Source organism: Hippopotamus amphibius, chromosome 9 (assembly GCF_030028045.1).
Source record: "Hippopotamus amphibius kiboko isolate mHipAmp2 chromosome 9, mHipAmp2.hap2, whole genome shotgun sequence".
Lineage (NCBI taxonomy): Eukaryota > Metazoa > Chordata > Mammalia > Artiodactyla > Hippopotamidae > Hippopotamus > Hippopotamus amphibius.
Genome location: NC_080194.1, coordinates 18268165 through 18289969, shown reverse-complemented (window position 1 = coordinate 18289969; position 21805 = coordinate 18268165). Strand labels below are relative to the sequence as shown.

The 21805-nt window shown below is 41.9% G+C and overlaps 1 protein-coding gene across 4 annotated transcripts in view; it reads right to left on the bottom strand.

Moving 5' to 3' along the window:
* LGR4 (leucine rich repeat containing G protein-coupled receptor 4) overlaps window positions 1-21805 on the bottom strand; it is a 96908-nt gene that overhangs the window by 58662 nt on the left and 16441 nt on the right. Inside the window, exon 1 of one of the 4 annotated variants that reach the window (XM_057748825.1) lies at window positions 4545-4732. The exons of the other annotated variants lie outside the window; for them this stretch is intronic. The gene's annotated coding sequence lies outside the window, so the exon portion shown is untranslated. Of the gene's footprint in view, window positions 1-4544; window positions 4733-21805 lie in introns of those variants that run through there. 4 annotated transcript variants of the gene reach the window in all.

Genomic DNA, 21805 nt, shown 5'->3' with positions numbered 1-21805 from the left:
GTAACTGAGGCCCAGAGGGGTTAAATATTTCATTAATCAAAGAACCAAGATCAGAATCAAAAAGACAAATCTCAGTTCAGGGTTCTTTCTACGAATCTAAACTGGAGCATGTGGCAGTAATATTTTAGCAACATGCTTTGGGACTGGGGGAAATAATGCCCCTAGACACAACGTGTTCAATGGTGCTTAGACTCTGAAGCTGATGGGTAAGAGCGGCTGAACCCCTCAACTGTAGCTCAACTAATGAGCAAGTACTATAACCAAAACAGGGAAAGAAACAAGGCAATGCGACCTACCTGTACTTAACCAAGTAAATGCATGAAAAGTCTCTTTTTACTTATTAAGGATGCTGGTCCTTGAAGAAGTCTTACATTTAAAATGAGGCGAAATTGTAAAATGGAATTCTGGACACCTTTAAAAGGTGTTGATACATTGATGGATTGATATGTTCAGTTTTACCCAAAGAACTCACAGCTCTTGTTGTTGTTCAACATATCTTTATTGGCTTGATGATTAAAACATTCCCTCTGACCTTGGAGGGGCAGGGAAAAAGGAGCTGTATGCAAACCAGGTAAAAAGGTAGAGAGGGCAGGGCTTCTGATGTTAAAGGAACAGAAGAGAGACGTTCAGGAAACAGCAAGTACACTGGGATGCGGAGTTCATAGGTCAGGGGCAAACCCAGAAGGATAACATAGGCTCAGATTACAGAGCACACTGAATGTCCCTCTAAAAAAGAAATTGAGGACAGAAACAAGGAGCTATGGAAAAAATTTTAAGGAACATAAAGAAGGCTGCTTTACAGAGAAATTCTGGTGGATAGGCACAACGTTTACCTTCTCTACAGCTTTACGATCACCTTTATTGAAATTACACACTGGCACTCTGCTACTGGCCCATGCTGAATCAGGTCAGAAGCAGCAGCGCCATGAAATGGATTGCTATGGATATTGTAAGAATGCGATGAGGTTATGATTCATGAAGCCACACAGTATTCCCTTCATCAGAGCCCTTAGGAAAAAGCTCTCTCTGACCTCAGTTCCAAGAACAGCTGTGTTTCTCCTGCACAGCGTGTCCTTTTTATCGTATAGACAATGTGGAATCACAGAAATGGATTCTCTCTCCCTCTTCCCATCAGCTACTGAGATTCTCTGAGCCAAAACTGTAACCCCCTCTTTCACAAATGTATATACATTAGATGGGTAGCCTCAGGAATTCCTGTCTTCAGTTGATCATTTCTGGTCCTAACCTGGGGGTAGGGGATAGTCCCGGTCTTCTAGCCAGTTATTTTGTATTTTATCTTAAGTATTTTGGTAAAAGCTATCTTGAATTCTTCTTGGAATAAAGAAGATGACACTAGCATCTTATGAGCATCCTCTATGTGCCTGGCATTCAGGAGCTAACCAATGCACAAGCCCATTTGGGTGGTTTTATAAAAGGGTGATTGTGGAAGTGAGAAGGCTGAGGGGGAGAGAGACCAACAGCACGAGGCCCAGAGAGGAGAAGGAAGAAAAGAGTCTTCTCAGAGGCAGGAGAGCAGAATGTAGTGATAAGAAGTTGGGAGAAAGGTAAAGTTGAACCTCGAAGATGACACCGTGGTTTTTTCGCCCACAAATCTGGGAGAGGGACGCTGCCATCCGTTGGGGACATGACGGGGGGCAGAGTGTGTTGGCTCTGTCAGGTCATGTGATGTTATGACCTGGTGGATGCTAACTGCCAGCCCAGAACTGAGGCACAGTGTCCGGGAGGGGTAAAGGCAGGGGAGAATGAAAACTCCAAAGTGGCTGGCATTGCCCAGAGAGGATGTGCAGAAATAGAAAGAAAACGGCTGCGAAACAAAGGTTTAGAAATAACTTGGAGGAACAGAAAGAGAAAGGGAATGACTAGGAAGGGGAGGGAAGAATCTGAAGGAAAAGCTTCTCGGAGATCAAGTAAATACACGGTCCAATGCCGCTGCGTAATCAGGAAATAGATGAGCCACAGGATTGGGTAATTAGATCACTTGTCAATAGGTTTATCATAGCATGAATCTCATAAATACTAACCATGACTAGAATTTTTTTTTTTCTTCTTATTTTGGCTCCGGGAATAGAACAAAGAAAGGGAGAGAATTTCCTGAGGTAACTGGGCAAGATTTAAAAGAGAAAAGGAAAAGAAACACAAGGTTTAAAGAGGATGTGTGTAAACATGTGAGAAAGAGACCGCCTGAGGTGGAACTGACTGGGCCAGGATGCTGAGATGAGGAAAGGGGACCTACAAGGTGACTATTCCTTTTGCTGGGACAGAAGGGACAGGAGGGGGAGGGTAGGTGGGGGGATCCCCCAGCAGAGAGCAGGTGGGGCTCCTGGCTGGCCACACCTCCTAAGGGTGCAGTGGTGTAGACAAAACCCCAGATGTCTGTGACTACTTGGCATCTATTCCTTCATTCCCTAAGTCCAGGAGCATGGATTCCAGCCTCACTCACACATTGAATGTATTCCTTTCACTCCTGCAGCACAGCACAACTACGTTTTTTTTTTTTCTAATGTGTTTTCCCAGCTTTTTCTCAGCTACAGTAATTAATTCAAACACACCATCACTTAAGTGCCAATCAAAGCTCCATCGAGATCTAAGAACAATAGTGTGCTTATATGAATAGTCTATTAATTTAAATTACCAGTTGAGTCACTCATGCTAACAATTAAGCAATGACACACACAGAGATTATACTCGACATGAATACAGCTAAACCAGAGATCTCAGAGAATAAGTTGTCCTGGATGGCCAAGTTTTCCAGAGAACTGAGGGTTTGCCCTAGGAGGGGGTGGGGTGGGGGATGGGGCATTGCTGGGGGGCAGGGGGAGGGGTGCCAGCATTCAAATAACTTTTGATGACAACTATTTTTTTTAAATGTTCCTGGCACTTCTCTGCTTTCTCAAACAGCATATATAAGATATAATTTAACTGTTTCATGGACCTCCACAATGAGCCTCCAAGGCTGTGATAAACCACCAGACACAAAGGCAAACGCATTCCTCTAGCTCACCTCCATCCTATTTCTCCCCCACCCTCATCCAAGCCCCCATCCCTTCATGGATCACTGCGGTAGCCTCCAATCTGGTCTCCCTGCCTCCATGCTCCTCCTTCTCCAGTTTAATCTGCTATTTAGCCGCCAAAGCAATCTCTTTAAAAACAGGAAACAGTTCATGCCACTCCTTGCCTTAGAACTCTATTTACTCTCCAGCAGGGCCCTACCTGATCTGTCCCTGGGCTTTTCCCAACCTCACCCCAAACCACTCATTCCCCTGCCCCCCAGCTCGCTCCAAGGCGCTTCCCCATCTCCCCTCAGGGCAGGTTCATGCTTACCTTCTGGGTTCATCTCAAATGTCAACCCTTAGCCCTGCGACAGTGGCTCCCAATTTACTCTCTCACCATCCAGTTTATTCCCTCCTTCTAGCTCTCATCACTTGAATTATCTTGCTTGTTACCTTTTCATTTATTTTTAAAATTCTCACACAGCATTTACTATATGCCAGCCCCAGTCACTCAACCAGGGGTCCTCAAAGTGTGGTCCAGCATCACCTGGGAATCTAACAGAGAAGCACACTCTTGGGTTCTACTCCAGACCTACTAATCAGACATTCTAGGGGTGTTAACAAGCTCCGTGGGTGATTCTGCAAATGTGAACCACTGCAGTACATCATATCAGGCTGCCTCCTTAAGTGTTAATGGTCTTCCCCACCAGACAAGAACATTTATGAGGGCAAAGATCTAGTCTGTCTTGTTTGCCACCAATCTTCTAACTCCTAATCTAGGACCTAACACACTGTAGTTACTTTAGGAGAGGAGGCATCTCATCCCATAACGAAACTGCGGGCTACTGAACTAAAACTACTCAAACGTCATGACTGTTTAAATGCCTATCATTACTCAATACCCCCAAAGACACCGCTAAACTCAGGTACGTCTTTCTTCTGCTCTTCTTACTTCTTGACACTTAGGACACTACATAACCCCCCCTCCCCTCAATGTCTTAGCACTCAGGATAAAACAACTGTCCCTTTGTAGAGCCGACAAAACCAAGGCAAGGTGACCGACCCTTAGAGCACTCCGGCCACACTGTAGATCACATCGGTCTCAGGCAGTCAAACATGATCAGTAAACACCGGCTTTGCAGCAAGGCTGCCTGGGTTCAAATCCAGGCTCCACCACGTATTAGCTGTATGAACTTCAACAAATTGGTCAACTTCTGTGCTTTAGCTTCCTCATCTAAAAAATGATGAATAATGGCGCCTACCTCAGAAGGCTGCTGGGAGAAGTAAATAAGGTGACACACGTAAAGTGCTGAGACCATGCCTGTCATATGGAAAGCACTCCGTACACACTGGCTATTATACATCACACCCTGCCGGTGACCAGCCCTAGGACTTCTGGTAAATTCTTGGCCATGGTAGTTCAGGACCAAAATAGGGGTCTATATAGCAGAGCACTGACACTCTATAGCAGGCAAAAAATTAAAAAACACATTCCACATACCAGGAGCACCAATTTTACTTAAGATGCGCTACCTTTTTTTTTTTTAATTGGCTGCGGTGGGTCTTTGTTGCTGTGCACAGGCTTTCTATAGTTGCGGAGAGCAGGGGCTACCCTTCGTTGTAGTGAGCAGGCTTCTCATTGCGGTGGCTTCTCTTGTGGAGCACGGGCCCTAGGCATGCGGGCTTCGGTAGTTGTGGGCTCAGTAGTTGTGGCTCACAGGCTCTAGGGTGCAGTAGTTGTGGTGCTTGAACTTTGTTGCTGGGCCGGCATGTGGGATCTTCCCAGACCAGGGATCGAACCTGTGTCCCCTGCATTGGTAGGTGGACTCGTAACCACTGTGCCACCAGGGAAGAAGATGGACTACCTTTAAAGTTCCCTAAATACCTCTCCCACATAGACTTTTCCACCTCCACACTCTCTCCCCAACCCGCATCTCTGACCTTGTGTTCAAAGCGCTCAGAAATGAAACAAGTACAGCCGTCCCTTGGTATCTGCCAGGATTGGTTCCAGGACCTGTGATGGATACCCAAATCCTCAGAAACTCAAGTCCCAGAGTCAGGCTCCTCTGCATCCGCGGATTCAACCAACTGCCATCGTAAACACGGTACATGGTCTGTGGTTGGTTGAATCTATGAATGTGGGACCCGCGGATATGGATGGCCAACTGTATTCGCTTTAAAAATCAGAAATTTTCTGGAGGACAACTGCACATAGGTGGTAAAGCAAGAGGCAAGGGAGTGAGGGAAACTGGCTGATCTACTCTAGATAAACGTGTCCCCTGGAGAAGGTCTGAAGGCAAAATTCAAGAAGGAGGATCCTGTAAAAGCAGCCCATTTCTGCTCTTTGGATGATATAAACAGAGAAAAATGAAGAAAACCAGAAATCGTGGAAGAGAAACTGGCATGCATCAAAGTAGTTTTAGATACACACAGAGCTTACAGACGGCAGCAAGTCTCTCAGTCACTGGGAATATCCAAGAGCATCATTCAGCCGAGCACTGACAAGCCAGCATTCTTGTTTAAGAACTTGCAGAGGCTCCCCGTTGCTCATGGTGCCAGATTTAAACTTCCCTCTTCCCCCTCGAGGTTGGGATTCTTTATCAGCTAACACCACCTTCACCTTCTTTTTCTTCCCATGCTTCATCTACATGTACCTGCTCTATGTCCTCCTCCCTCAGACCCTGTGCCCCATCCCCTCCCCACCACTGACGACTAAGCCTTCCCACTTTTGTTCACATGAGACATTGCTCCTCAAAACATGGGGACAGTGTGTAGTCCGTCAGCAAGACACAGTGAGACCACAGAGATATTAAAAGTTCACCTTGGAGCAACCTGACAAAGTAATTTTATGTCTGAAATCAAATAATAAAAACTTTAGGTTTGTATCTTGCCATTTTACTTTTTTTCATTTTATTTTTCTAAAATGTAATCATTATTATATTCTACAAAAGTATTGACCCACACTGAATCAGAAATTTAAAAGAACAAAGCTGGCCCATCACCACAGATATTTTAAGGAACACTGCACTAGTCCCTTCACCATGGGATACCCTTCTATTCTCTACGCTCACAATCTAATCTAATTTTTTTCAAGGTGACCTATAAAATGCCCTCCCTGAACAAATCCCACTCAATGTGGATCTTCTTTCCAATGTTTGTACCTGCTGGAAATTGTGTAAGGAACTAAACAGAAAAGCAAACCTAATCATTTGCGAATTCCTTGCACTAAGGAGCCCTTTTTTATTAGCTTTACGTTTCTCTGCACTTATTGCAGAGCACAGAGGCAGCATGGTGTACTAGCTTCTGGACCAAAACCAGGCTCCAAAATGGAACCCAAGGGCCATGGCCAAATGCTGGCCATGTGGCCGAAGACAAGTCCCTTAACTCTTCTGTGTTTCCGGTTTCTCTTCTGGGATGTGAGGCTGGCATGGTACGCAAAGCCCTCCCAACTCCAAAATTAAATGATGTCTGTTTGTTCTTAGAAAGGCTCTCAGGTTCCTCATGGGCAAATGGGAAAGCATCTGCCTGCCACAGGGCTGGGGAGACAGGGAAGCATTTTGAAAACTGTAGAGGCCTCTGTGAACTTGAGGATTACTATTATTATGCCGCATATACTAGGTGCCCAAGCAGAATGCATGAACTAAATATAGACTTCATGTAGCCTGCCTCCAAAACTAAAGGCTGAGATGGTGAGGCCTCGAAACTCTGACTAGGGGAGCCACAGAAAACACAGGCTCTCTGGGTCTGGAGAAGATGAGCTGGAAAGGAGGATCGGAAGAGCTCTCATGGAAATCAGAGAAAACGTAGATAAGCAAAGTAGGTATAATGAACATATGCTACAGATGGGAAAGGAACAAGGAAAGAAACAATTTCCAATTGTCTTATAAGGCTTAGTGTTTACACTTGTGTCCCCTTGTAATATTCATAACAACTCTGGCCTTACATACTCAAAGTAAAATAAAATTTGGAATAGAAGCCTTCGGTTTTTCCACTATACTAAAACTGCAAGGCAGAGTATATCACAAAATGTAACATAAAAGGACGCTGTGAATGCTTTAGAGCTGTTCAGTAAGAGAAGCTGCTGCCTTGTCACTGGAGATCTTGGGCAGTGGCTGGAAGACCAGCTGTCAAAGACACAAGAGAGGATGCCTACCATGAACTCAACTCCCAGAATGTTGGTACCTGAAATCAGTAACGCTTCCAACCCTACCCCCTAAATCCCACACAAATGGGGAGACCAAAGCAGGGTTGCCAATTTTTTTTTTTTTTTTTGACATGTGAGAACATCTATAAAACATCATTTTAAGGGCTTGGGGAGGGGGGAGCATTCAATACCAAAATAAGCCAAAAGGACATAATCTTAGAATAAAAGATGGTCCTTTAAGATGACTAAAACACTTATTTAAAAATCACAACATTACCCCTAGTCTTCATATTTCACCCTGCAATCTGTCACACAGGCAGGTGGGAACCAACACCGTTATATCAGACGACCCTCTGACTACTTACAATTTGTAAGTAGTTTCTAAAGGAACAATTTTTAAAGGATCAAATTCTAATAACAGTATTATCCTTTCTAGATAACATTTTTTTGACCAAATACCACTTCCACTTATCAACACGACGTTCAATGATATAAAGAGCTGGAGCTGGCATTTAGTGCCAGGCACTGTAACAAATGATTCGCACACCTTATTCTCACAACAATCATAAGAGGTAGGTACCATTACTATTCCCATTTTCCAGAACTAGCAATGGAACTGCCCCAAAATATCAAGCCAGGATTCGAACACCCAGACAGCTTGTCTCCAAACCCTGTCTCTGTAATCCCTACACCATAAGGCTTAAAACATACACACACCCTGAAACACAATATTGTAAATCAACTATACTTCAATAAAAAAAAAATTTTAAACACACACACATGCAACTGTCAGGTACTAACAAATTATTTTAAGAAATATTCTAAAACCATTTACTTTTCCAGGAAATGTATCCTATGAGAATGGGCGTGTCCTTTGATTTGGTGGAAAGTGAAGCCACTTATATAATTAAAACATTTACTGGGTCGTTTTTCCACCATAGTTTTCCATCATATATGTAGAGGGGAAAAAAAAAAAAAATCTCACGAAAATAAATCATGAGAGCAATAAAGATGTTTTCTAAGAGCCCTACAATTTTCGTAATTATAGTTTGCAACATGGTTGTGAAAATTGCCAGTGAAGTGCTTGCCCTTGTCACAGGTGTTAACTTAATATTGTTTGTTCATCATGTTATCATGCAAATCGCATTCCTACAAGTAACTTCAGGCCTACATATCATGTGTTTGCAAATGCTGTATCTGCATGATGGGCCTCCTGCTTGGCTCTGTACTGCAACCAGAAGACGGTGGGTGGGGTGGGGTGCTGAAAGGAGGTTGAGGGGGTGAAAGACCGGTGACACTAAAAAACCTGGCATACATCTGCCTGTTTGGTTACTAACTACTTTTAATTTCAAATAATCCCCCCCCAATACTTTATTTTGGGTCTTCTGTTGTTTCCACCCAATATTTAGACAGCAACATGAGCCATACCAAGCTGGGATGGGTCTAAAATTTGGGGGATGGCAAGGCTGACATGCTTGGCCCAGAGTGCAAACTGCCACTTATGTGGCTGAGCCAGGACGACCAATGTAAACATGTAAGTTAGTCCAAATATATACACACTCATTTTTTTTTTTAAAAACTGATTTTGCATCTTAGTAGTTTCTTCCTTAAAAATAGCCAAGGAACCCTACTGTCTTGGCCAATTTTTTTTTTAATAAGTTGCTATTTTGAAAAGAAATCATAATTAGCCACGCATGGTAGATAGACCCATGACACGCGGCTATTTTCTAGTGTTGAAAGAAGTTTCAAAGTGGTACCTCGGAGCGATCATTCAAACCAATGGATCTCCATAATGTGCACTTTTTACAAAGTGCTTTCTAAATAGGTAAAACTCAAAAAGAGTGACTATTTTTACTGAATGCCACCTGGTCAGGTATTTCCTGTAAGAATGGGGACTAAATCTGTCCTTTCAATGCTGGTCATGCCAGGCATGGAAAGAAGATGGTTCTAATTCTTAAGTCTCTATAGAGTTTTACCTGAATCTCATTTAAAGGACTAGAGTTGCGTGTGTGTGTTTATGCCACAGAGATGATCTAGTCAAAACTGCCTCCAACCCCACTCCCATCCCCAGAATTTGTACTAACGAACAAATCTAAGGCCCAACATGGGACATTTTCTTTTCTCAAAGCTCCACAACCAAAATCAAGACGAGAATCTAGGTCTCTGCTTTTCCTATATTCCTCCCAAATTAGTAATTAATTTGCATTACATACAAATAACAAAATCCAAAAACACACAAAAAGATAGCAAAACAAATGCCAAGTCTAAAAAGAATATCCATTTTCCTTACCTAAGATTTGAAGAATGTATAACAATGGTTCTCAACCAGGGTTGCGTTTTGTCCCCAGGAGACATTTAGCAATGAATGGAGATAGTTTTAGTTGTTTAGTTGTCACAACTGGAGAAATGGGGGTACACCTAGTGAAAAGAGACCAGGGATGCTGTTAAACGTTCTACACTACAAAGGACAGACCCAGGGATGGTTAATTTTATGTGTCCATTTGCCTGGATAAACATTATTATGGATGTGTCTGTCAGAGTATTTCTGAAGACAAGTAACATCTGTTTCAGTGAATGAGTAAAGCACATTGCCCTCCCCAAGGTGGGTAGGCGGACCTCACTGTATCTGTTGAAGGCCTGAACAGAATAAAAAGGTAGAGTGAAGGGGAATTCGCTCTCTCTGCCTGTCTTCAAGCTGAGATATCAGTCTTCTCCTGCCTTCAGACTCTGACTCGGACTAGAACTATATTACTGCTATCTTAGCTCTCAGGCCTTCAAACTATCAAGCTCTCCTGACTGTCGGGCCTTTGGATTCACAAAGAAACTACGTCATCAGCTCTCCTGGGTCTCTAGCTCACCGACTACAGATTTGGGGACCTCTCAATTTCCATAACTGCAAGAGCCAATTCCTTAACATAAATCAACTACCAAGTTTCATTTCTCAGAAGAACCCAGTTCCACAGCAAAGAATTACCCAGCCCAAAATGTCAATGCTGAGGTTGAAAAACCATGATGGACAAGAATACTGACATGTTCATAACGGAGATATTGTTTACATATAACATAAAATTTACCATTTTAACCGTTTTTAAGTGTACAGTTCAGTGGCATTAAGTACATTCACACTGTCATGCAACCATCACCACCATCCATCCACAGAACTTGTTTCATCTTGTAAAACTGAAAGTCTGTACCCACTAAATAATCATTTCCCATTCCTCACTCACTCCAGACCCTGGCAACCACCATTCTACGTTCTGTCTCCACAAATCTGATGACACGGAGTACCTCAAATAGGATGGAATCATACACTATTTACCTTTTTGTGACTGGCTTCTTTCACCTAGTGTAATGTTTATAAAAATTTATCCATGATGTAGCAATGTGTCCCCATTCCCTTCTTTTTCAAGGCTGAATGATATTCCATTGTACCCATACACCACATTTTGTTTATCCAATCATCCACCAGTAGACACTTGGGTGATTTCTACTTTTTGACTACTGTGAATAAAGCTGCTATAAGCGTATGTGTTCCAATATCTCTTCAAGACCCTGCTTTCAAGTCTTTTGGGCATATAACTAGGAGTGGAATTGCTGGATCATAGGGTAATTGTTTTGAAATTCTGAGGAACTGTCATTCTGTTTTCCACTTAGCCACTGTGGAAACCATTTTACATTCCTTCAGGTACATTTCAAATTGCCAAGGCTCTCCATATCTGAAGTTTTCATCTGTCCACCTCTCTCTGCTCTACTTCCCTCCCCATACCCTGGCCCTTTCATGAAGCAGATAGTGAGCCAGTACTTTAAAAACTGGAGCGTCTTTAAAGAAATCCTAGGGAATGATGCTTTCATTTGAATGATATTTCTCTAATGTTCCCTGAGGTACAATTTCTATAATGCATCTTAACTAGGGTGAAGGGGTGTGGAGAGACATGGAGAACGTGGGAAGGAATACACTTGCATACCCAGGAGATAATCCTTCTCCAAACCCACTCTGAAAGCCACCTCTGCCTCCAGTCTGTGAAACCCAATAGAAATAATTCCCATATCATGTTGAGTTTTCTATGTGGCACCTTCTTTGAGAAAAAGGGTCTTCTTATTTTTGAGACCTCTTATTTACGGATACCTTATGGAAGAAGATTCTGGTGTTACACAGTACAGTACTACTGACTTGTCTTTCAATCCAAGGTCAGTCATTTCCATGAGTTAATTCCTGGAGAAATGTAGTTTTACATACACACAAGACAACAGTAGGTCCAAGATGCTCAGGAAGAGTCTGAATTCCAATTATTTTGTAACTCTGTTCCCACAACGACCCTTAGGCTTGTCCTGATTTCTAACTAACATGTATGGTCAACGTACCTACATGGAACAGTTTGGAAGGGTAAGAAGGCAATATCTCACTTATCTAGAGTGCCTGAAAGCAGTGGTTCTCCAAGTGTGCTCTCAGGACCAGCAGCAGCAGCAGCACCTGAGGATGTATCAGAAATGCAAATTACTGGGCTCCACCCTGGGTGTGCTGAATCAAAAACTTTTGGGGTGGAGCCCAGCTATCTGAGTTCTACTTACCTTCCCGGTGATTCAAAAATACACATTTAAGTGGCACGTCTGAGAACCACTGCCTAGATCTTACTTTTACACTCTTGGTATTATTTGAACTTCACAACAACCTTGTGAGGCAGGCAAAGCTGGGATACTGTCCCTTTTTAAAAATGGAGAAACTGAGGCCCAGAGCAGTCACCTGACTTACCTCAAGTGATAGAACTAAGGAAACAGAGGGTTAGAACAAATTAGCTTTTTATCAAATCATGTGAATGACATTACAGGTAATGTAATCATTGATAGTATCACACATGTGAAGAGCTAGAAAAAAAAACTGGGGGTCACATAGCCAAGTAGTCTCATTATACAGATGAGGCAACGAGAACCAGACCAGCTTTTACATCTGACTAAGACCACACAGCATCATAATGGAAAGCTCCTTCTCCGCCAAGCCATTCCATCTGAGCAGTGAGCCCCTAACAGTTAACTAGCTCTCAAATGATGGAGGAGATTCATGTGATAAATATTTAGTTTGGCACCTACTAGGTATTTCACAAAAAAGGCAGCACTGATGACTAAACAGACTGTTCTCATCATTAAACAAATTTTCACCTTGGATTAGACAACAGGATAAGAAGGTTAAGAATATAGGGTAAAAGAGACTGAAGGAATGGACAGTGGACCTTAGTCGGATCAGGGAAAGAAATGAATAAATGATGGAGAGAAAGTAAAAGGATCCAGGGACTTGAGGACATAGAGGTTGAAAAATCTGAGTAATGACAGTCATGGAGAAACTGAGTTAAATATTATAATAATAATAGGTTATGCTCAAGAGGTATTTAGCAGCTGTGGCCATGGGAGGAGACGGCAGCAGTGGAGCTGATCAGGGCTCTCCAGTGTGATGAAGATCAATGAAATGAGAGGCAAGGGTGCTGGAAGGCACACCCATGTGGGAGAAATCACAGGGCTTATGGTAGCGTAGAGGTGGCAGAAATGGGAAGACCATGAGCTTGGCACTAATCCTTTAGAGGGAGCCAAGAGAGAAGCCAGCCGATGACAGTACTAGGGAGGGGTCAGAACTGAAGGTCATGCGCCAAAGAAGGAGCAGAGGTTGTAAATGAAGGGGGAAGCCTGATGACCTCCAAGCAGAAATGCGGCCAGTCAAGGATTTCAATGCTACTCTCTTAACAGTGTAGAAGATGAGTAGCATCTAACCAAAAGGCTGCAGGGAAGCAGCGTCCTCAGGAGTGAACCAGTGAAGAGGCTGAGGATGTAAGAAAGTGTATCAACCTGAGAAGGAGAGTTAGAAAGGACATGGGGCAAAGGTTTGGGATGGAAAAGAGTAATGGGCGGAATTACCTGGCAGTCCAATGGTTAGGACTCCGGGCTTCCACTGCAGGAAGCCCAGGTTCGATCCCTGGTCAGGGAACTAAGATCCTGCATGCCACATGGTGCAGCCAAAAACAAAAAAAGAAAACGAAAAGAAAGAGTAATGGGGAACCAAGTCAGAAAAGAGACACACAACCCAGCTCCAACACCACGTCTTCTGGAAAGTCTGCAATCATAGCAAAACTGCTCTCCCATGGGAATGAAAATGCCATTTCAAGACGCCAGTGGGCCCCACCAAACATTAATATTAAAAAGGCTGTCCAAATGAAGCGTAATCCCATGTAGCTACACAACTAGGTTACCTACCTTGCCATAAAATTGTATTTTATTTTGCAGTACAATTTGGGGGACCTTGCCCTTCCATTTTAATGTAGTGATTTCTACAGAGTTCTTTAAAACTATCTATAAGATAATCATATTCAAAACAGACCTGCAAAGTGGGAAGTGACTTAGGTGTTATTACCACTATGTTGCCAATAAAGAAGCACAGAAGTTAAGTGACTTTCCCAGGGTTACAGAGCAAGACAGAGTTGGGCTTGAGAGACTCTTAAATGAATTATAACAATGGTTCTCAAAGAACAAGTCAATAGTCCAGGATGTTCCCAGATGGTCTACAAAGCAGGGAGGAGTCACACTGGTTCTGCCCTAGGTCAAGGATTAAGACAGTGTACCAGAGGGAAACCATTCATTCTCATTTAAATTATCCCTGAAAACTCAACCCCCGGCTAATAGAAAATCTGCTAAGAAAAGAACAAGTTGGGTAAGAGGCAAAGTTACTAAACTCTTGCCCCTTGGCTTCAGATTTAGGTATGAGCTGACTCTTCATCCTAAAATCAATTTTTTATCACCGAACCAAACTTGGGTCTGCTCGCCTGCCATGCAGCAAAGCCAGTCTACTGACACCAGGTTGTGGCGAAGGAAAGTACAGCATTTACTGCAGGGTGCCATGCAAGGAAAACGGGCAGCCTGTGCTCAAAAGACTTAAACTTCCCATTGGCTTTCAGGGGACGGTTTTTAAAGGCAACATTTGGGGTGACGGTTGCAGCTTATGAACTTTCTTCTGATTGGCTGGTGGTGAGGTAACAGGTTGATGTTTTGGGAATCTTAACCATCAAACTTCTGGCTCCAGCCAGTCTGGGGTCTAAGTACTTGTGGTCAGCATATAGTCACTATCGCCCACCTGAGTGGGGGTCTAGTTTCTGCAGAACAACTCAAAGATACATATCAGATTGTTATGTATAACCCTTGAGGAGGAACTAGGACTCTGTTTTATTGCTTAACTATTTTTCAGACTATCATTACTTTTCTTGTTTAAATCTCTTTTTCCTTTGTTTCTACATTCTCTCACTTTGCTGATTAGCAATGCTTAGGTCTGCTCTTTGGAACTCAGGGAAGGCCTAGAAGACTAAAGCCTTCTTCTACAAACAAGGAACAGGTGACAAGGAGGGGCTTTTGTATCTGGGAGGGCCCCGTGGGGTCCTGCTTAGTTTCAGTCCCTCCTTTTCTTTGATACTCCTCAATTCTGAGGGGAACAAGGGCAGGACAAGAAGGGGCATAAAGTTCTGGACAGAGAAGTTAATCATAAACTTGGTAGCGGGGACTGGGTTTTAGGGGGACTTGGTTTCATATTTTCTATGGGCCAGGCACTGTGCTAGACACATAACATGCTCAATTCATTTAATTCTCACAACTACTCTGAGAGACATATATTAATAACTCCAACTAGAGGCTCAGCAAGGTTAAGAAACTTGCCCAAAGAGACTGGACATGGTGCCTCGTCCACTGCACCAGGATCCTCAAAAGATAAAAATGAAGACCTAGAGTCGTACTGAAGGAAATCATAGCTGACCCTGGTGCCCCAAGCCGCACTCCCGGCCCCGTTGTCTAAGAGTGTATCAGAGGAGGGTGGATCCTGAGAGCTGATCCCTGTGCCCCTCCCCCAGCTCTAACCCCATTATTACATGTTCATTTAATACCAAGGCTCATGGGAGATTCCTCCCAAGTTACATTCCTATTACAGAAAGCTAGAGAGGCCGGAAGTCTGAACTAATAAGTAGGTGGTCTCTGAAACTCATCTGTCCCACCTAAATAGCCTACGTATCAAAATAGCTTGAGACCCAGGACCACTTCATCCTCCACTAATTATTCTGCAAGTTTAACACGTAAGGGGGCTGGGTGGGGGGCGGGGGGCAGGGAGTTATTAAAATTAAAATTAAAATAGGGAAAAGTTGAAGCAGCTTACAAATGTACACATTAACAAATGTCTTACATACCTTTAATGTTGGAATCTCATTCCTAAAAAAGCTGTTTAAAAATGTGTACATATATGTATTACACATACACACACACACACACATAGATGTTATTTTGAAAAAGAGAACTGTGGAACAGCTAGAAGATGAAAATCACCCTTTCATGATAAATTCCAGGGCATATTCATAACAGAAGTCAGACAGATTTTGTTTTCCACCACATAGTTCTATAAAAATAAACTGTCATCACAACATCCTTGTGGTAGTAAAAGGCCATATTTGCCTGCAGTTAAATCCAACAGCAGCTGCTCTATGGAAAAAGACGGCCCAATAATTGGCTTCTTTCACCTCTGTTAATCACGAACAAAAGTGTCATTCAGTTTCAAAATGGACAAAATGCTCCAATGGATGGTCAGCTAGCTGAGCCAATGGGGTGGAATAACAATAACCCTGTAGCATTTTCCTTTTTCCTTTTGTTTGGTCTTTCAAAGCCCTTAATTAAGACCTGCACAAAGCACCCCTACAGGCCTTTTTCAATGAGGCATTACACGCCTGTTTTCTTGTATTTAAAGAAAAAAAATGGCAGGGATTTTCTGAGACACATTAAACAGAATACACAATTTCCATTTATTTGCAACTGAAATACTGTTAAAATTTTAGAGCTTAAATATTATCATCAGTAACAAAGCAAGTTCTTTGCATTGCAGGCTTGGGGAGGGAGGAGTGAAGGAGGGGTTGTTTAGAAGGCAGGCGGGGTGGAAAGCAGAGGCCGGGTAGGAGAAGTGCTGCTCAACCATTTCTCCAGAAATACAACTGTTAGCAGACCTCATTTAGAAAGATCTAGACTGGGCTCCTAAACCCTTCATTAGCTTCACATATACACACTGAAAGAAACAGCAAAACTCAAGAGGTATTCTTAAAGCGAACAGCTAGGCAACACAGACAAAAAGTTGGAATTGAAACTGCTTCTTTCAAACTCCTTAACAATCACAGAGAAAAAGATAAAACATTTTTACAGTTAAGCAATCTCTATTAGAACTTTGGGCAGTTCTATAACTGATCTCTGAGTCTTTTTTTTTTTCTTTTCCTATCAGCTTTAACAAAGCTTCACATATTATGGTGGATAAGAATCAGAATGTCTAGCTTTTTAAAATCTCCATAGCCTAATTAACTTTTCATTATTCAACTTTCTTCTTGCACAACTTAAAAAAGGCCGTTGTGCTCATTTTTAAATGCTCTGAAATATAATCTTTCCGGGTTGGAGACTGTTCTGAAAATACCTAGTCCTGCCCATAATTTGTTCCTCCCTCCCCCTCTCACAAATATCCTGAGTGACAGCTTAATGTGACAGCTTTCTTGCCACAATTCACTGAAGGGGAGTGGCAGGTAGGGTTCTTGGAGAACAAATACCTAACAAAGCCATCATTCTGGGGAGTTACTTCCATCTGTCAATCCAATGCATCAAGTAGAATGTGCTCCACTATTCTCTTGTAAATGTGCTTATTTCAAACAGGGCAGAACTCGGGCAGCTGCCCCGCTGAAGACTAAATGACCCAGCTCAAATGTCACCTCTGCTGCGAAGCCTTCCAGCTCCCCAAGGCAGAGCAAGTTCCCTTCCTCTTTGCTCCCACATCCCTTTGTTCATCCCTCCTGATGGCACTCCCCCGCTGTATTTTATTTGTGTTTATATCTGTCTTCTCCACCAAACCAGATCACCCATGGACACTTGTTGAGCCAGCATGGTAAACTGAAGGAGGGCACAAGCTCTGCAGTAAGACTGCTGGGTTCAAATCCTGGTTAGAGATTACAAAACATATGACCTTGAATGTGTTACTTAAGCATTTTGTGCCGCAGTATTGCAGCTGAAAATGGGGATAAAGAATACCTTTCTCATACAGTTGTTGTGATGAACAAGTGAACCTGCAGATGTGAAGCTCTCTGGGCAATGCCTGGCACATGCAGGAGCTTGATCAATGTTAAAACAGGAAAAAATCATCCTTACCTTTCTTCCTCGCCCCCCACGAAGACAGTAGCATGGATGGAAGAAGCGGCACACACTCGATGTTCACAGAATAAACTTTTGCTAAACATATTAATTTACTAATAAAATGTCAATCTCCAAAGGCAATCTTTCCAGGTCTTTCAATGAATTCAACATTTAAGAGTGTGTTATGTGCAAGGTATAAATATAGGCAAGGGAAGAGCTAAAGCAATGCTGAGTGAGACTTTGATTCTTGCCTTCATGGAGCTTATAAGCAATTCTGAGCACGAGGCATCTGGAAATATACGTCTATGGTATTAATGACCGAAGTTATGCTTTCACAATATATTTGCCTGATACAAATTTTCCCAATAGTGCATATATTACGTCATCAAGTATTTAAGAGACTTATGTACAACAATGCGTCTCATTTTGCTAAGGGAAGAGCAAGTAAGAGAGTTTAAGGATGTTATATTTCATATACTTCAATGAAGCCTGTAATTCTTACTAATCCTCACACTAATACAACACGTGCACTGGTTCCAGGCCCACAGCCTGTCCTATGACAACAGTCATTGCTCTCTGGAGCCCTGAAAGCGTCAAACTACCTAGGCACGAAATTTAAAAATTTGGGTCATGAACAAATGTGTAGCAAATTATTGTTTCCATTACGCTCTTTTCAAAGACTTTACTGTTAAATACACAATCACTTGTTTAACTGTTGCAATTCTAGGAAGAGCTACTTTAATGAAATCGTTGCTAATTAAAAACCACTGTTAAATTAAAATAAATCATGCAGTGTTTTAGTTGTTCTTTAGTTGAAAAGAAGGTTATGGAAACAAAATGACTTTGCTACACATTTGCCCCGACCCAGTTTTTGTCATAAAACATTAACTTCACGAGACTCTGAATAAATGCATGAAACCTACCAATAAATATTTGCATTTGACAATGTCAGGCAGATTTACTGCATCCCATTCTCTTGAGAGAAGAGTAATAAATGAGGAACAGAGCATAACTCCTTAAACCAGTCACAGGAGCAAGCCCCCTGCAGGCAGGCAGGGGCACTGCCTCCTTCCTCTTCTGTCACCAGGTTAGACCACCAGCAAACATCTTCTCTCACTCTCTTATGGATATTGTAAATTCACACAAACAAAAACAAGCCACCATGATAAATTTTGGTGCTTTTCTTATTTAACCATCAAGTATGCAAATGGTGGGGGAAAACTCACCTAGTCGACAATATCTGACAACAGGTTAATTCAACTCTAATAATAAATCAAACTCTGTCGAGTCTTATTTTCTTCATCCAAGAGAAAGCAGTGTCCAGCATCTTAACACTGTCCAGATATTTACTGGTTGTCTGTACAATAATCAATGCCTACTTAAATATAATGAATTCTTAAAGCATCCCAGAGAGTTTGAAATGAACAGTATTGAATTTACTATATTATCAGGATAATTAAAGTTTAGTAGAAATCTATCTCAATCATTGTGTGAAATTTTGAAAATATTTATGAGCAACATTCTGTTATTTGCAATGCTACTTACAGAACTCAAATGGCAAATGTCTATACTCTTTTAACCTCTCAAAATACTCTGGAACATATACTGCAAGAGAGCTCCAATTCTCTGCCATGCTTCCTGACCAATTCTTTAACAACTGGAATGGCTTTATTAGCTATTCAGTAAGTATTCCTTCAATTTACTCCTTATGTTAGCAATATGAGTTGGTTCTCCTAACAACGGATCATTTAAGGCAAAAATATCTTGTAAGCATGAAAATTGAAATTGTTTATGGGTACATAAAACACCTCCATTAAAAACATTTTTAACTAGTGAGATAAACGTGATATTCTATTTTCTAACAGTGTAGCCTTACTTAAAACAGACTGGCATACAAGTATTTTTATTATAGAATATCCAATGACACTATGATGCCATCGTTATTCTAGACCTTCTCTGAGAGAAATGGAGCAGTTAATATTGTTTAAGGAAATGGGAAGGGATAGAATTTTGAAGCTGGGTGACAGGGGCCCGGGGAGGAAAGCTCTAAAACTATGTTGTCCCCACCAAAACGACATTTAACAGTTTAAGCCTTGTAAAGCGTCTATAGAGACATGGACATATTACTGTACTTGAAACAAAGCCCTGGGTAGAATTAATACTTTCAATTTCTCCTGGTAAGATATTTTCAATTCCTCGCAGCAAATAGCCACTTTCAATTCCACAAACATCCACGTGGGAAATGAAACAGAACTTCCTGCAATGTTGTTGCCGTGAAATTAAAAAAAAAAAATACTCTCGTGGATAATTTTTCTTGCATCTCCATTCCATGCTTTAGGGCTCTAGATGCAACTAAACTTATATTAAAAACTAAACAAACTAAAACAAAGACATCTCTTTGCCAACCCCTCATAAGTCGCTCGGTTTCATCCCACAGGTCTGAGCCTCATCTTGACAGCAATCCATTATATAACGATCTCTATACTGTGACTATGATGGCATGTGACTGCCTTACAAAAACACTTCTGAAAAGTACTCAAATTTGCTTTTAAGAGTCTAATCTTATTTTCGAAGTTGGCATAACTGTTCACTTAAAATAAGGAAACGTTAACTTGGAAAAGGGAGCCTGTAAGAGAATTATTTGGTACCATGTAGTCATGAACTTCTCTGCCCGCAACTTCAGACAAACGCATCGCACCACTGCTCTAACGGAGAGCATCCACCGTGCACGTCACACAAGAACTGAGGCCTAAGTCACCATGTCAAAGGTAGAGATTATGGTCCAGAGACAGCTCCAGGCACTGCTGAGCTTGGAACTGCTTGCTGAGCAACCATGTTGTTCCAAACAAACTCAATGCTTAAGAGGCTAAAGGGCAGTGGAGGCAATTATTGGAAGGAAATTTCTCACCAGGCCAGAAAGGAATAATTAAGCCTTTGCATGCTAAATTACATCACTGGGGTTAACAATGAAGTAATCAAGTGTAAATAGTGACAAAGCCCATCTACAGGACTCATGAAAGGAAATTAAGGTTGTGGGTAATCTAAACTATTGTTGCTTAAATACCACAAAAATTAGTCCCGAAAACTTCATTCATTTATCCTTTCTTTATACAAATGTGTGTGCTTTTTGTGGGAGGCAAGAAATTGGTTAATCCAGCAATTAAGGCAAATATACTGAATCATCCGAAGTAAAACACCACTCAGCTACTAATTTGCAGGCAGAGATCCAACACGATTCCCCATACTACTCAGACCGGACCAAGTGCTCAGTAATGAAAAAGACGCATATGGGATTTATTCAGACACATGGCTAAACACATTTAAGTGATAAACCTAACGCATACTTTATATTAAACTTTCTACGCTGCAAGACACAGAAGAGAATCCACACACACACACGCACACACACACACAGCTAGGTGGGATATGGGGAGACAAATTTGGGGAAAACACAGAGGACACATACATCATCTCCAACAACTGTTCAGGAGCAATTAAAACTGGTTTAGGAATTCCCGGGTTGTTCAGTGGTTAGGACTCCAAGCTTCCACTGCAGGGGCCAGGGGTTCGATCCCTGGTCAGGGAATTAAGATCCAGAGTGTCATGAGGTGTGGCCCAACAAAATTTCTTTTTAAATAAATAAATGAAACCGATTAAGCTCTAAAGGGAGCAAAATAATGTGTACCTGACAGTTAAAAGGTCTAGATTCAACTTGTGCTTTGCAACCTCAGGTTATTATCTCACCTCAGAGACAGACCTTCCTCATCATATTTCAGGAATGAGGCCAAGACTAAGATTTCTACTAAGATTTCTCAAGACTCTAAACTGATCTGGTGTAGTTGCTAATAATGAGACTCACCAGAAGTTGCAAAAATGGTACAGAGTTCCTATGCATCCTTCACCCAGCTTTCCCAATGGCAACATGTTACATGACCAGAATACAGGTCATTCTGGCTAAACCAGGAAATTTACTTTGGTACAACACTATTATCTTAAACTACCGACCCTACGCAGATTCCACAACTTTTTATATGCACTCATTTTTTAAACCACACATACGAATTCATATAATCACCATTGCAATCACGATAAGGAACTGCTCCCTCACCACAAAGAAAACAAAAACATGGGCCTATTACTCTACTTGAAACAAAGCCCTGGGCAGAATGAATACTTTCAATTCCTCCTGGCAGCATATTTTCAGTTCCTTGCGGAAAATAGACACTTTCAATTCCACAAACTTGGAAAATGAAACAGAACCTCCCACAATGCTGTGGCTGTGAAATAAAAAAAAAATACTCTCAAGGAAAACTCTGCTCTCACCTCTGCTCCTTGCTTCAGGCGCTAGATGCAACTACACTTACGTTAAAAACTAAACAAAACAAAACAAAGACTTCTTTTTGCCATCACTGACCCATCACTTCCTCCTGCTACCTCTTTCGAATCTGTCTTCCCATCCCTAACCCCAGCAACCACTGAC